This window comes from Delphinus delphis, chromosome 16, assembly GCF_949987515.2.
Source record: "Delphinus delphis chromosome 16, mDelDel1.2, whole genome shotgun sequence".
NCBI classification, from domain to species: Eukaryota; Metazoa; Chordata; class Mammalia; order Artiodactyla; family Delphinidae; genus Delphinus; species Delphinus delphis.
In genome coordinates, this window is record NC_082698.1 from 1,612,685 (window position 1) to 1,628,997 (window position 16,313).

Consider the following 16,313-nt stretch of genomic DNA (forward strand, 5'->3'; position numbering starts at 1 on the left):
TCAGGAAACTGAGACTCAGAGAGGGTAATTCGCTGTGCAGGATCACACAGCCTAGGGGTCCGGATGGCCCCTCTGGCACATCCCTTCATCTCTGACAGGATCACCAAGTTCCCCTTGAAGCTGTGGGGAGGGCGAGGGCTGGTGGGTGGCGGGGTGTGGAGTGGTGGTGAGTGGGACGTACCCCCTCCTCTCAGCTGCGAGTGTGTGTGTGGGGGGTCTGCGCCTTCCCCGTGAGCTGCGCCGGGTCACTTGCTTCCCCTTCCCACCCTCGTGGCTCCAAGATGAGGCCTTCCTCCTTCCCTTCCAGACCCCACTCCCCGTCCACCAGTCCAAGGCCCTGAGCCCCAGGCCTCCTCTCTCCCTCTCCCAGTACAGCAACCAGCTGCACTGACAGGACTTGGGACTGGTTAGTACTCCTGGCAGGGAGATGGGCAGTACCTGAAGCCCGGCCACCCGGGGACAGTCCTGGGCCCCGCACCGGGGTCAGAGCGGGAAGCACGCGCCCTGTGCCGTTTCCCGCCCGCCAGCAGTGCCGCAGCCACGCACCAGAGACAGCAGTTTCCCATTCTTTTCGCTTTTCCCACTGAGGAGCCAGCCCAGCCCTGTTTGTCCAGGTCTCCACCAGTGGGCATTGCACACAGGAGCCTCCGGGCTGCAGGGCAGAGTCTCTCACTCGCCTCACCCACCTTCTGGGGGTGGCTTCTTAAACCCTTTATTTATTTATTTTTAAGCAGGCTTGCGTAATACTTTAAGAGACTCCAATTATTCAGTGAAATAAAAAAAATTGTTGCTGGATTATTTATTTATTTCCTGCTCAAATTATTTTATTTTTTATTAAAATTTTTTTAACATCTTTATTGGAGTATAATTGCTTTACGGTGCTGTGTTAGTTTCTGCTGTATAACAAAGTGAATCAGCTCTATGTGTACATATATCCCCATATCCCCTCCCTCTTGCTAGTTATTTTTTTTAATCCAGTGCTTTTCACGGCTAAAGGTAAGGCTCCATCATAAAGGCTCACAGGCCAGGGGACTTTAACGAAGCAAGATGACTTGACGGACTGGCTCCAGTTCCCCTTTGTGGTGACTGTGTCCCTCTTGGGAAGTGAAGCTGGTGTTCACGCCTCCTGGCACTGGTTTCCGCTGTCTTTGTCTTCAAGCACATCCCAGCGCAGGGTTGCTAGAGGTGAGCATCACATCTGAGCAGAAAGGGAGCAAGGTGGTGGGTCTTTGGACTTGCAGGACTGTGTCTGCCCCCGTCACTGGGAGGTAGGGATTTCAACCCAGCCCTGGGAGCCCCACAGGCAGCCTTGCCTACTGGGGGAAGCTTCAGAGAAATCCCAGGGTACAAATCAGGAGGAAAAGGAGAGGGGATCCATTGCCTGCCTGCGGTATCTAAGGGTGTGGCTTTAATTTCTATTGTCAGCACCAGTTTTGGCAACACGTTCTCCCGATTCTGACTATATGTATATATATATTTTGGGGGCAGGGGTCAGGGATTAGATTAAAATAGGGACAAAAGAGCAAAGCCCATCCAGGGGCATCCCTGTTCCTTTTCATCCATTACTAACCCACCTTTATAATTTTGGATCCCACCTATGCGGGGCAAGGTGAGATGGCGTCTCCTGGGCTCTGTCAGCGCAGCTGTAATGGTGCAGATGCTGTCAGGTCCCAGATGCCATGGGCTCCAGGGGTTCTTCCTTCTTTCTCTCCAGGGTCCCCCGCCCCTTCCATCCCAAAGGCACACAGGGGAGCTTTCCTGTTGTTCTTATCTGCAGTAGGCCGTGGGGAATAGGAAGCTAAAACCTGGGCTGGAAAATTCTTCACTGGTTAGACTAGAGATACAGATGGCGTGATCGGATTGTTTTCCTACTGGGACGTAACAGAAGCACAGAGATAGGCTTCCTGTGTGGCCACGTACGGGAGCACTGTTTGTCGTCATTATTGTTTTGTTATTTTGCGCTGGGGACCCTGATCCAGGCTGGTCTCCTTCCTGCCAGGGTCCCATGAGAAGGACATCAGGTCCCTTTGTCACCTTCGCTCTTGCTTGCCCTGGCGTCTCTCTGCTGGGTGACTTTCACGGCCTGTGCTGTCACGGGAAAGACAAGGTGATGGAAGAGAGGGCAGGGCAGAGTGCACGGGGCAGGTGGACTTTCCTCCTTGCCCTCAACTCTGTACAATCTCAAGGCTTCTCGACATTCAGGATGCAGCTGTGTTTGAGCTGAGCAGGGGGCGTAAAGAGCAGCTGGAGAAGCGGCGCCATCATCTCGGTGCTTCTCCGAAAGGCTTGCAGAGGCAATGCTAAAACAGTAGAGGGAGAAGCAATTTAGCGACACGGTGCTTACAACAGTGCGAAGACAAATTCCAGGGACGGAGAGTTAAAGCTCCCTCACAAGCAGCCTTTCTGCGTAAACCTTCCCCCATTAGGCTCGTGGGTTAAATTTTATAGGATCAGATTTGCAAATGTTTTCCTGATGGAGGGAGGGCCGTTATGTCATCAAAATGGAGATATTCGACTGTGGGCCTTAGTGACCTATTGAAAGACAGGCCTAACAGGGCCTTTAATCACATCTTAGAATTAAAAATAAATCCTTGAGCCCCGTGCCCCTGATGCCAGCATTGTTGGAGCTGCAGGGGCTCCTCTCCAGCCGAAGACAGGAGAGGTTGGCATCAAAGGAGACTTCAACTCTTCTGCGTGTTACTGGATTAGGCATTCTCTCCTGAATGGCCACCCCCAATGCTGTTTTTTTTTGTTTTTTTTTTTGCGGTACACGGGCCTCTCACTGCTGTGGCCTCTCCCGTTGCGGAGCACAGGCTCCGGACGCGCAGGCCCAGCGGCCACGGCTCACGGGCCTAGCCGCTCCGCGGCATGTGGGATCTTCCCGGACCGGGGCACGAACCCGCGTCCCCTGCATCGGCAGGCGGACTCTCAACCACTGCGCCACCTGGGAAGCCCCCCAGTGCTGTTTTGATCCCGAAACACCAGAATTTGTTTGAATCCAATCTCCCTGTCTGTGTGAGTCACAGAAAGATTGTGTTTGTTTCTTCCTTCTTTCTAGTGAATTTTCTCCTCTCTCTACCACTCAGTTGCTTCTCAAAAGGAGCGCTACTTCCCAGGGAGGTCGTGGTCGTCATGGAGGGGCCTGTGTGGAGGCTTCAGGGTGTCACACTGCGGCCCTGTCCCTGGCCCCAGTGGTAACACCTATCCCTGCCCCAGCCCATGAATCAAAGGAATCCCAACGTTGCATCCTCTGCAGAAACCCAGCCACTGCAGGTGTCCAAACCTCGTCAACCCGTGTGTGGTGCGTTACAATTAGCAGAGGAGTGATGAGAAGCTCTTCTCAAAGAACTGTAGCTTTTGTTCCGCCCTGTCTGGTGGCCTGCTGGCACCTGACTCAGAATGTCCCTCTGTCTGAAGTGGCAGCGAGTGTGCGTGTGTGTGAGTGTGCGTGTGTGTGTGTGAGAGTATGTGTGTGTGCGTGCATGTGTGTGTGCGTGTGTGTGTGTGTGTGTGTGTGTGAGTGTAGTGGGCAAGTGTATTAGCTTCTGCTCTGTTGAGGGATAACCGTCAGGCAAATAGGCCTGGGAGGAAAGGCCAGGGAAGGAGATGGTTTGGGCACTAAGGGTTTTGAAGCCTCCAGAAGATTCCAGGGGATCTAGGAGGCCACATGCGTGCCCAGTGCTGAGAGATGTGAGAAGGGCCTGAGTCCTGCCCCCCTGGCTGACCTCTGTGCTGTGCAAGCGGGACATGAATCTAAAGAACAGCCGTCAATCGCCCACAGCTGAATGTTTAAGGTTCACCCAGCAGAGCCTCCTGCAAGGGCTGGGAAAGTGGGGCGTTTTGGTGGTGATGATGATGGTGGTGGTGGTGGTTGTGATGATGGTGGTGGTGGTGATGCTGACGGTGATGATGATGGTGATGACGATGGTGGTGGTGATGATGGTGATGACGATGGTGGTGGTGATGATGGTGGTGGTGGTGATGGTGGTGATGATGGCGATGGCGGTGGTGGTGGTGGTGGTGATGATGGTGGTGGTGGTGATGGTGGTGATGGTGGTGGTGATGATGGTGGTGATGGTAGGGATGGTAATGGTGGTGGTGGTGGTGATGGTGATGGTTGTGGTGGTGATGGTGATGGTGGTGTTGGTGGTGACTGGGGGAGGTTCCCAGGCATTCTAGGAGGTCTCTGTCAAATCACTAGCCAATGGTGAAGTTAACAGAACAGAAACTTTAGTGGCCACGCTCGACAAAATATACGGACTTTAGAAAATCAGTTCAGAAAAGTCACTAAACAAACAACAGCAATAATGACCACAAGTAGCAGCAACAAGCCCCGGTGAGGAGGAGGAATCAGGTTTTCAGAGAGACATCCACTCTCACAGTGGTCCTCAGGGGTGGCTGCCCAGAAGCCTGGGAAGCTAGAGCTCAGTCATGACGCAGTCACATTCTCTTCTGTGCTCTGGACTGCTCACGGCACGTGCGTGCAGAGCCTGATCTGGGGGGTCCCTTTGTGGAGATCCAGGTAAGCACTTCCCCCTTTTATTGAGAGGCACAGAGCGTCTGCTGGCCTCCCTCTGTGATGCTGGTGGCTGCTGCTGGTCATTAATCCATCCTGGGTCACAGAGCCCTTGGTCCAATTATATTGCGGTGTCCATTCTTGACCTGAACTACTTGTATAAAGAAATGCTTCCCCTAACTCTCATCTGGTTACCCAGTGGCATGGTGCACAGAAGAGCTGGATTCTCTTGACCAGTTTTCAAGGTAATGAGTTGGGACACTATTGTTCCCTGAACAGCATGTTCTCAGAATCTTCTTACTAACTTGTCCATTTAGACTTATTTAATAGATTTCAATCCGTGGAAACCAGCATCGCTTCTGAAATCAGATTGTCCCTGTTTGGAGCTAATAGGAATCTCTTCACATCAGCTCCTGAGTCCTCGTGACACACCTGTGACATCGTTGGCCTCCGCTGCTATCTGGTGTGACAAGATGCCCAGGCCCATTACACTCCCCCCTAACCCACACACACCCAAGATCAGCCTTTCTCCAAGAAGCCCTATTTCTTTCAGTGGGAAAGGTATTCCAAGTCTGTCCTCAGGGCACGAGGGATGTTCAGTGCCAGGGGACATTGTGGGGAAGATCTCAGGGGTTTCTTCAGTTCCTTCTGGACAACAGGTGTTCAGTTAACCTTTTCTGCATTATGTCTGCATCTCCTTCCTTCAATACCAGCACTCAGGGGTACACAGGATGTTAGAATTAGAAGATCAACAGAATTGCTCATTTATTTTATCCCATGTAACACGCATGGTCTCAGAATACCAATATCATGTGTACGTGTGTGTATCAGTACCAACCACATGCACCAATGTTAGTATTACCACCACACTGATCTAAGTGCTAAAAAAATGTTGAATTTTTTTTTTTTTGCCATACGCGTTTCCTGTTTCTGTTCTTATTTTTGAATGGGGCACTGTGTCTACATGTCAATTCACATGGTCATCATGCACAATATTTTCCCCCTTTTAGCCCTCATTTAGTTTTCTACAGGTAACTCCATAAGTGCTAGTTACCAACCTTCAATTTAAATCTCTGTGGTCATTTTTGTTTAAAACTCATTTTATAATTACCTTCCTCAGGACGGGCTTGTGGGAACAATGGTTCTGAGTTCTTGAATGTTGATAACACTTTGTGTTTTTATACTTTCATGCTTTGAAAGTCAGTTTTGCTGGATAAAAAAAATACTTGGTTCACATTTTCCCCCTTAAACACATTAAATATAATAGTCCAGTTCTTTCTGACATAAAGCTTTACTGTGAAAAAAATATGATGATAACTTGCTTTTATTTCACTTATAATATCTCACTGTTTTACCTAGCTGCCTAAAAGTGTTTTTTTCTTTTTTGTAAAAGTTCATTAATTTAAAAGCATCTGTCTTGGCGTTAGTTGTTCTGGTCTGTATTCTCAGGTACTTTCATTATAGTAATAGTTTTAAATATGCCTTTTTTTTTTTTTTTGCGGTACGCGGGCCTCTCACTGTTGTGGCCTCTCCCGCTGCGGAGCACAGGCTCCGGACGCGCAGGCTCAGCGGCCACGGCTCATGGGCCCAGCCGCTCCGTGGCATGTGGGATCCTCCCGGACCGGGGCACGAACCCGCGTCCCCTGCATCAGCAGGCGGACTCTCAACCACTGCGCCACCAGGGAAGCCCTAAATATGCCTTTTTAAACAAGGAAGGTTATCTTGAAAAAATACAATGTTTAGTATTATTTTGTTCCCTGCTTTGATTTTCTTCTTTAGGACTTATATCTACAGGTAAGGTTGTCTTTGCCTGTCTTCTTTATTCCTCAGCTTTTTTCTTGAATCTCTTTTTTCTTCATTCATTTTTGAATTAAAAAGCCCTTCCTTTCTATTTTTCTTAAGGTATTATCTCTTGTATTCATTCTATTCATGTTTCTTCTGCCTGAGTTTTCATTTCTGAAATGTCTTTTAAATTTCTGGGTTTTTCTCCTTAGTTCTGTCATTCATTTCTGAATTTTTCTGAATTATGATTTTTGCTTTTCTTTCATATTTTATATCATCCTTGAACCTCATTTTGAAATAGCACATAACAATAGTTTCAATCAACTATTCAAGTCTGAGTTTCTGACATGCTTTTATTGTCCACATAGATATTATTCTGTGTCTTATCTATATTTTTGTAATAACTTTTAGTGGCAATTTGATATGTCTCATTTAAAAACTTTTACTTTTTAACTGTGGTTAAAAACATATAACATAGGGCTTCCCTGGTGGCGTAGTGGTTGAGAGTCTGTCTGCCGATGCAGGGGACGCGGGTTCGTGCCCTGGTCCGGGAAGATCCCACATGCCGTGGAGTGGCTGGGCCCGTGAGCCATGGCCGCTGAGCCTGCGCGTCCGGAGTCTGTGCTCTGCAAGACTCCGGAGAGGCCACAACAGTGAGAGGTCCGCATACTGCAAAAAAAAAAAAAAACAAAAAAAACCATATAACATAAAATTCACCACCCTAACATCTTTAAGTGTGCATCTCAGCTGTGCTAAGTTCATTCACACCGTTGTGCAACCAATCTCTAGAACGTTTTCATTTTGCAAAACTGAAACTCTATGCTCATTAAACAACAAAAACTCCCCATCCTCCCCTCCCTGTAGCCCCTGACACCCACCATTCTACTCTCTGCCTCTATGAATTTGACGGCTTTAAGGACCTGTATACGTGGAATCACACAGTGTCTGTCCTTCCGTGTCTGGTTTAGTTACTTAGCATGATGTCCTTAAGTTTCATCCACGTTGTAGCCTGTGCCGGAGTTCCCTTCCTGTTTAGGGCTGGATAATGTTCCTTCGAGCGTATGGGCCACACTTGGTGCGTCCACCCATCTGTCCCTGGGCTGCTGCGTCTTGTTTCTGTGGGAATCAGTTCTTCTGAGTCCTTAGAAGGAGGCACAGTTCAGGAGAGCTTGCTGGCCTCCTGGAGCCCCATCCTGGGTTGTTTCCTTGTGGTGTGTGGGATACGGTGGCTTCTTCCTGGATCTTCCTGGCACCTTTCCTGCTCTGGTCTTCTTCGGTCCTCTCTTGTCTTTCCCAGGGCTCCTCGCTGTTAGACACCACCCCCCCCACCCCCCCCGGTTCCAGGGTCTGCTCTCTGGCTGGTGTTCATCGAGGGCAGATTTGCCGGCTGTTTCCGGGTCTCCTGTTTTCAGGGGTGCCCCAGGCCCCTTGACTCCCCCACCTCCTCTCACACGGGTGCCCATACCTTGCAGGTCTCATGGCTGCTCGTGGTTTGGCTTCACCCGCGTGTTTCAGAGTCCTGGAGGATTCCTTCCTTTTCTGTCAACGTTTTCTGTGGAGTTTCGGTTTTGTCGTCCAGTTGGCGTGGCTGTTTTTATGTGAAGATTTGAAGAGATTAAAAGATTATGTTGCCACCACCTCTATCTTTCCAAAATCTTCTGGTTGTTTCACCTTTATTAACAGGAAGATTAATCAACAGTTCAAGTCACCACAGCCTGATCTGTTCTTTTGTTTTTGAATTTTATTTTATTTATTTTTTTATACAGTAGGTTCTTATTAGTCATCAATTTTATACACGTCAGTGTATACATGTCAATCCCAATCGCCCAATTCAGCACACCACCATCCCCACCCCGCACCGCTTTCCCCCGTTGGCGTCCATACATTTGTTCTCTACATCTGTGTCTCACTTTCTGCCCTGCAAAACGGTTCATCTGGACCATTTTTCTAGGTTCCACATATGTGTGTTAATACACGATATGTTTTTCTCTTTCTGACTTACTTCACTCTGTATGACAGTCTCTAGGTCCTTCCACGTCTCTACAAATGACCCAATTTCATTCCTTTTTATGGCTGAGTAATATTCCATTGTATATATGTGTCACATCTTCTTTATGCATTCCTCTGTCAGTGGGCCTTCAGGCTGCTTCCATGACCTGGCTATTGTAAATAGTGTTGCAATGAACATTGGGGTGCATGTGACTTTTTGAATTATGGTTTTCTCAGGGTATATGCCCAGTAGTGGGATTGCTGGATCATATGGTAGTTCTATTTTTAGTTTTTTAAGGAACTTCTATGCTGTTCTCCACAGTGGCTGTATCAATTTACATTCCCACCCACAGTGGAAGAGGGTTCCCTTTTCTCCACACCCTCTCCAGCATTTGTTGTTTGTAGATTTTCTGATCTGTTCTTTTGTAATATTCTTTGTCGATATTTCTCCTAATGGTTTTACCCTCCAATGATGATGCCGTTACCTGAAACAGCATTTCATTAGAGGTTGCAAAATAGTAATTTTCTAATTCTATCATCTCTTCCTCACTGACGAATTGGGTTCTTCTATACAGGAGAGCTTTCCCTTATCTACTGGAGCTGTTAGTGTCTTTGAAACATAGTTTAGGCGAGAAAGGTGAGAAAGGCAGAAGAAATGCCTTGTTATTTCCTTTCACTTACCTGTTTTTAAAGTCATGTTAGGCATCTTAGCAACTGGCAATGGTGTCCAATGAGTTGTGTTCTATTTCTCTTCCTCCTTCCTTTTTTGAGTGTCATTGTAAACACTTGGCTTTTTATGTGATAGGTGTGCTGTAGTCAACACAACTGTCCCATCTTTGGCTATCTTTAAGTTGCTTCCTGTAACCTCTTAACACCACCCTCTTTCATTTCACCTCATCTCATTTCATTTTATTTCATATCTCATCTCCATCTTTCATCTGCCCCTCTGCATGTGCCCTCCGTCCTTCTCCACCCAGTTCTGGACCCTGGGAGGCCCATCTGAGTGGACTGCATCACTGGGCTCCCTTGCACTCTGAGCTCCCGTTGGGTTTGGCCAATGGAAGGCACTTGTAGGAGGTGCAAAGACATGGCAAGAGTGAGCATGAATACTGAAGCCCCAGATTGCTCCCAGCCGGGTGGTTTAGTTTGGCTATTTCCTTCTTCTCAGAGCCTGTGGCGGGAGCAGGCACTGCCATCACCTTGGGTTTGGACTTCCAGCCTCCAGAGCTGAGATGATAAATTCCTGTTCCTGTTGGCCTCCCAGCTTGTGCCACGTTGTTACAGTACCTTTAGGAAAATAATAACAGACGTCAAACCAGCATTTTTGTAAGATTAATATGATATGCACAAGTATGGCTTATATTAGAAATTAAATTATGGTTCAATATGAGGAAATATATTAATATAATTTATCACATTAATGTTTCTAAGAATGTTTATACAGTCACCTCGATAAAAGGAACTTGATTAACGTTACAGACCCTTTCCCAAGAAAAATGCACGTGTGTGTCTACTATGTAAAGCATCCTATGCTTGTCCATCTAAAAAGCCTAAAAGAATCATCTGAAAAACTACGGGAATAAATACAAGAGAGGAAGAATGGCCAATACAGAAAAGCACCAAAACCAATGACTTTCGTAAATGCCAAACATTAGAAACAGTTAGAAAACGTAATGAATAAAGTACCTTCATAATAGCAACCCAACATAAGTCCCTGGGAGCAAATTTACGCAACATGCGCTCCCCTTTGAAGCGATCTATAGAAGTTTACTGAAAGCTAAAACATAAGACAAATGAATGGAAGCATTATTAACTCAATATTAAAAAGATGTCACTTCTCTCCCAATCAATCTAAAAAGGGCAATCCCAGTCAAATCCTAGATGTGTCTAAAGGTTATCGAGACGAGTGCATGAGCAAATAGTACATTTTGGAAATTTTCGCACTATTGTGGGGAACTTGCTCTAGTAGAAATAAAAATGTTTTCTAGAGTCAAAATCAAAATGGAGTGTGACTTAGGTCAGATAGCGGATGAGAAATCAGGGAAACAGGACAGAAAACCTCAGAGCATTGCAGACAATGTTGTAATGCTACAGGTGGCACTTAAATTTGGGGTAGAAAGGCTGGGTTATGCTGTAAATCGTAGTGGGAAAACTGATTAAGTTTATGGGCGAAAAGGTAAATTCAATCCTTAGCTCAACCTGCAAAATGAAGTAAGCATTGATTAAATATTTAAAGAGAAAAAACATGAGTGCATCAAAGCACAAAGAATAAAAGCAGGTGAATTTTTCCCCTGTAGTACTAGGTGCCAGGCAGTTCTAGACCAGGAGCTGAGGAAGTGAAAGTCTAGCAGGAGTGTGCCTAAGGGTATAGCCCCTTCCGTTGTCACCTGGTGTGGCCAGGCTGGGAAAGGGACTCATTTCGCTGTGCTCCAGTTTCCTCATCTCTGAAATGGGAAACTACCTTGTGGGTTATTGCAAAGATAAAGTGAATTGACCTGGAACTTGCTAAGGACAGAGCATTCTAGAAGTGTTAGCTGTGTCTTGTTTACATAGCCATTAAAGATGGTGTAAGCACAGCTACAAATGTCAAAGAACATTTGCTTTCTCCCTCTGACTTACTTCATTGTGTATGACAGTCTCTAGGTCCATCCACGTCCCAGCAAATGGCACAATTTCATTCCTTTTTATGGCTGAGTAATGTTCCATTGTATATATGTACCACATTTTCTTTATCCATTCCTTTGTCGATGGACATTTAGGTTGCTTCCATGTCCTGGCTATTGTAAGTAGTGCTGCAACACTATTTACAACATCAGGGTGCATATCGTATATTGACACATATATGTGGAATTTAGAAGAATGGTACAGATGACGCTATTTGCAGAGCAGAAACTGAGACACAGATGTAGAGAACAAACGTATGGACACCAAGGGGGGAGGGGGATTGGGATGGATTGAGAGACTGGGATTGACATATGTGCACTACTACGCATGAAGTAGATGGCTGGTGAGGGCCTACTGTATAGCACAGGGTAAAAAAAAGAAGAAGATACAATCTGTTTGCAGGACATATATTAAGCTAACCTTAAAAATGCATCCCAATATACATTAGGTGCAGACTAATACTGTTTGATTCCACTTATACGAGGTACATAGAATAGCCACATTAATAGAGTTAGAAAGTAAATTTGTAGATGCCAAGGGCTGGGGGTAGATGCCAGGGGCCAGGGGAGGGGGAATGGGGAGCTAGTGTTTAAAGGGGACAGAGTCTCAGTTCAGGAAGGTGAAAAATTCGGGAGCTGGGTGGTGGTGAGAGCTGCACAACAACGTGAATGTACTTGGTGCCACTGAACCGTAGGTGAAATATGGTTACAATAGCATGTTTTATATTATGTGACTTTTACCACAATACAAAATTTTTAAAAAAAGAACATTTGTTTGCACGAGGTGGGCGCTGCCCAGGACAGTGCATTTTGAAACTTTGAGTGTTTATTCTCTTCTTGGAGGCGGTCTCTTCTTGCCCCTCCGTGCGCATGCAGTTGCAGTAGGACACCATGACCGTGACCATGCGGTGGGTAAGCCGGCTGCCTGGGCGGGGATCCTGACTCTACCGCCAACCCTTCTGCATCTGTTCCTGATACTCGGGGCTCTCGAGGTATTTACATAACCTCCCTGTGCCTCAGTCTTTTCATCTGTGAAATGGGGCAATGATAGTACCTTCTAGCCGGGCTGTTATGAAGATGAACTAAGTTAATATTTGTAAAGTGGTTAGAACTGTGATGGGAACACTAAAAGTATCTGGTAATTTAGTAAATATACATAAAAGTAGTGTGCTTTCTCAGATTTTAATGTGATTTTCTCTTTTGCATTTCCAAGTACACGACTTGTTCTGGTGGGTCCCAAGTCATCATCTTTCTGGAGAGATTAGTATGCTGCAGGGAGCAACACCTGGGAAAGCCACGAGAGAAGAGGTTTTTCCAGTTCCTCAAGCCTCCTTTGCCCATTGAATCTAACTCTGCAGAAGCCAGGCGACAGTGCTGTTCTGTGCAGAGGAGGGAAGTATTCCTGTTCTGTCCCTGACAGCTGAGACATGAGGCTTGAAGCTTTCAGGAGGAGACGTGACCAGGAGGCGGGGGGAGACCCCGGAGGCCACTTCAGCCCTGGGGGGTGCGGGAAGCATCAGGCGGAGGATGGAAGGAAAGCACGTGTCAGGGGTGCCTCCCGGCCCCTCCTCTGCAGGGGTGTCTCCTGACCCCTCCTCTGCAGGGGTGTCTCCTGGCCCCTCCTCTGCAGGGGTGCAGGTAGAGCAGAAGGGACTCGGCCAGCACCTTCCAGACCGGGCTCAGTGAGGAGCTGGCTTGCAGGCTGCCCCAAACCAATGTGGGCACAGATGTGACAAAGTGCCTGTGGGAGTCTCCATGGTTGCAGGAGAGAGATGTGGGGCTGGGCTCTCCCATTGCCCAGGGGGCCAGGGCTGTGAGGAAGTAGCTGACAGCTTGTCCAAGGTCCTCAGGGCGTGGCAAGGCGGCTCTGAGGGGCAGCTGCAGACCTGAGCGGGGACCATTGGTGCTCAGCTTCCGTGGGGGCCAGAGGGAGGCTGAGATGCCCTGGGGCTTGAGCACACAGACAGCCTGGATGGCAGGTCACAGCAGCCTCAAGCTTCAGCCTCAGCCCAGCCCCCCTCCTCAGACTCCAGCAGTACAAGCAGCTGCCCCGCAGGAGGCTGAGTCCTCCCGCGTCTCCCCGCAGGAGACTGAGTCCTCCCGCGTCTCCCCGCAGGAGACTGAGTCCTCCCGCGTCTCCCCCGCCAGAGGATGTGCCGGATCCAGATGCTCAAAACAAACGAGCCACACCTTCCCTGAAGCTCCAAACTGCAGTGAGAATCTTCAGCCTTGTTCTACAAAGGGTTAATATATTAACAAAAAGCCCCTTAGCTGTAAAGAAGAAACCAAAAGACAGTCACAGAACTAAAACGCGCTAGAAATCAAACAGAAAAGACAGTACAGAAAAAACTGAACCTATGTACTTAGTGCAGTGAATGCAAGTGGAAAAGAAAGCGGCAATTAAGAAAATTAGAAGATGATTGTTCAGGCAGGTAACGAAAAGGAGATTGTTATGGGCAAGGAGGACCCCAAAGACCTGGGACTTTGGAGAACCCAGCAAGTGGAGTGAGGTACATAGTCAAAGTTATCACACAAGAGAATTTCCTCAAAAGGCAGGAAATGGAACATGGCGACTGGAAGAAGATTCCACACAGAAACCTCAACAATGACACATTTCATGGATTAGCTGGGCAGCTGGGACTCACCCCCAGGTGAGCTGAGCTGTGGTCACCCCCAGGCAGTCGGGTCTCGGGCCATTTCTCTGTTGATGTGTCTTCTGATTTTCCTTTTGTTTTTTTTTTAAGGTTTTAAAAAAAATCTTTTTTTAAAGATTTTTCTGATGTGGACCATGTTTAAAGTCTTTATTGAATTTGTTACAATATTGCTTCTGTTTTATGTTTTGGTTTTTTGGCCGTGAGGCATGTGGGATCTTAGCTCCCCAACCAGGGATCGAACCCGTGCCCCCTACATTGGAAGGCGAAGTTTTAACCACTGGACCACCAGGGAAGACCCCTGATTTTCCTTTGACAATAGAGTTGAATTCTTTGTGCAGTGAAATATGGTTAAAACAAACAAATAAGCCACCAAAGGAAATACGGGATGTGAGTGGGTGGGAGAAGGTAGGAGGGATTGCTAACCTGTTATCCCTGACGGCAGGCCTCTCTCCGTAGAAAAATGTGTCCATGCTTGTCAACACCCCACTGGCTGCTTTGGGATTAGTGACCATTGTGTTCAATCTGGTCCCCTGACCCCTAAGAATATTCCTGCTGCCTCAACTTAACTCTGGGTTAAGTTGCTTAACTCTGGGTTCTAGAGAGCATGTTTTCCTACCTCTGGAGGCCTAGGCCGGTGTGGGGAAGCATACTGGGAGAGGGGTCCTGAGGGATGCTTTCCCAGGGGGCTGCTCCCATTACCCTGATGGCATCGCTAAATGTACATGGTCGGTTCTAAGAAAGGATGCATTTTAGGATATAAAAGCAGGACTCCTTTCATTATTCAGTAACTTGGTTTTGCACCACCAGGATTTCTCCAAAAACTTTTAATGAATAATTCATCCGTGAATACAAAGTTTTGGAACTTCCCTGACGACATATAACGTGTCCCTTTTTTATTATTTCTTGTAGATGATCCAGTGTCATTGAATTTCACTGTCCCGAGGGAACGTTTTAGGAGACCTGCTTGGAAATCACATCTCAAGTGAAGTTTTAATATAAGCTGCAAAGACGACAAGCGACTTTATTATATTAAGAGATCATTTATTCTCTACATTCTCAGAGTAAAGATATCTGTAGAGTCTCAGCTTTAGAACCATCTGCAATTGAAATGCGCTCCTTTATTGAATCGTAGGGTATTATGTCGTGCACCTTGCTGCTGTTCAGAATAAGACAATGCTTTTTTTTTTTTAATGAAGTCTCCCCACTCCAGGTTCCAGATTAAAGAATTCTGCATAATTTTCACGTATATTGTAACGTTTTCTTACTTCAAAATGCAAAACAAGCCTGTTTTTAAAACAGCAGACACCAGCTGAAGGATCGTATGGTCTCGCGACCTAATCCTAGGCACCCTGTGATCTCCGGAGGCACAGCCGAGTGCATCAATGTGCTTCTCTGGCAGAGGAGCGGCGTTGTTGTAGTAAAATGCTCTGTGCTGGAAGAGGAGTTAAAGCAAAGCGTTCATCCTGACTGGTCTTGCTGAGGTTGACAGGGGCAGAACCTTGAACCGGACTGGAGCTTCCACAGTTTGGAGGGGGGTGAGGGTCTGAGAGGAAGCACAGTGGCCCCTGGCTCACAGCTGGGCCCCCTCTTTCTCCTGTGGGTCACGGAACACCCAACGTCAGTCAAAGCCACTCTGCGACGGGGACAGGTCAAGACCAAAACAAGGTCCCCCGAGATCTCATCTGAGCACAGACAGACACGTGCTCATCGTCTGCACCCCGTGACCAGACTTCCGGGTCCTGGCTGACGTGCATGGAGGCTACCCTTTTCCAAGATGCCCAATCACAGAATCTCTCCCACTTCCTGGCAGTGTCCCACCCTGAGCAAACTCCTGCCTCCTTAAACTCCCAACAAGAGCACTTAAAGCAGGGTCAAACCTCATTGAGGTTCTTCTTAGCATCCTCTCAGTGACACGCCCCTTGTGTGGCCCTGGTGTGTGTCCTTTGCTGAAACGTGAAGTAAACTCATGTGTTCAGCCACAGGGGTGTTCCTGGTGCTTTTTGGCTGGAAAGCATCGGCAGAGGCAAGGAAAACTTCTCAACTCGATAACTTGGAATCCATGAGCCAGCATCCTGCAGAGTCACCTTGATTTCTCGCTCCTGCAGGACTGGTTTCCACTATCTTGGTCCTCGCCTCAGCCTCTGCAGGAAGGTGAGCCTTTTTCCTGCTTGCTGAATGCCCTGGTTCTGTCTCGGGCAGCACAGCTCTGTGGGCTCGTGTGGACCAAGCTGGACTCCTCCCCGTGGCCATCAGGTGCTACAGGATCTGGTCTCTGGCCACCTGGTCGACCTCATGCAACACAGGTGCAAGGACCTTCTCTCCATGCCTCGGGGAGGCCACAGCCTCGCCTGCTCCAGGGCTGTGCCCGCTGCCCCGTTGTGCCTGGAGCGACTGACCCCAGCATCCTTGCATGGGTGCCCGCCCTCACTGCTCCCTCCACGTGACGACATCAGGTTTTACCACCTGAGTTGATTTGCTTCCTTGTCCATCATCTCCTTCTCCAAAACAGAAGTTCTGTGCACTGAGGATCTGGTCCGTCCCATTCACTGCAGCATCCAGCACCCCGAGGAGGATCTGACACCCTGTCTGTGCTGCTTGCGAGTATTTCCAGTGAGGAGTCCTTGACAGCCCTCGCTACTCCCACGTGTGAGAGATCCTGAGCCATGTCTCCGTTCCTCCTGGACCTGTCATGTCTCTCCCCTCACCTGC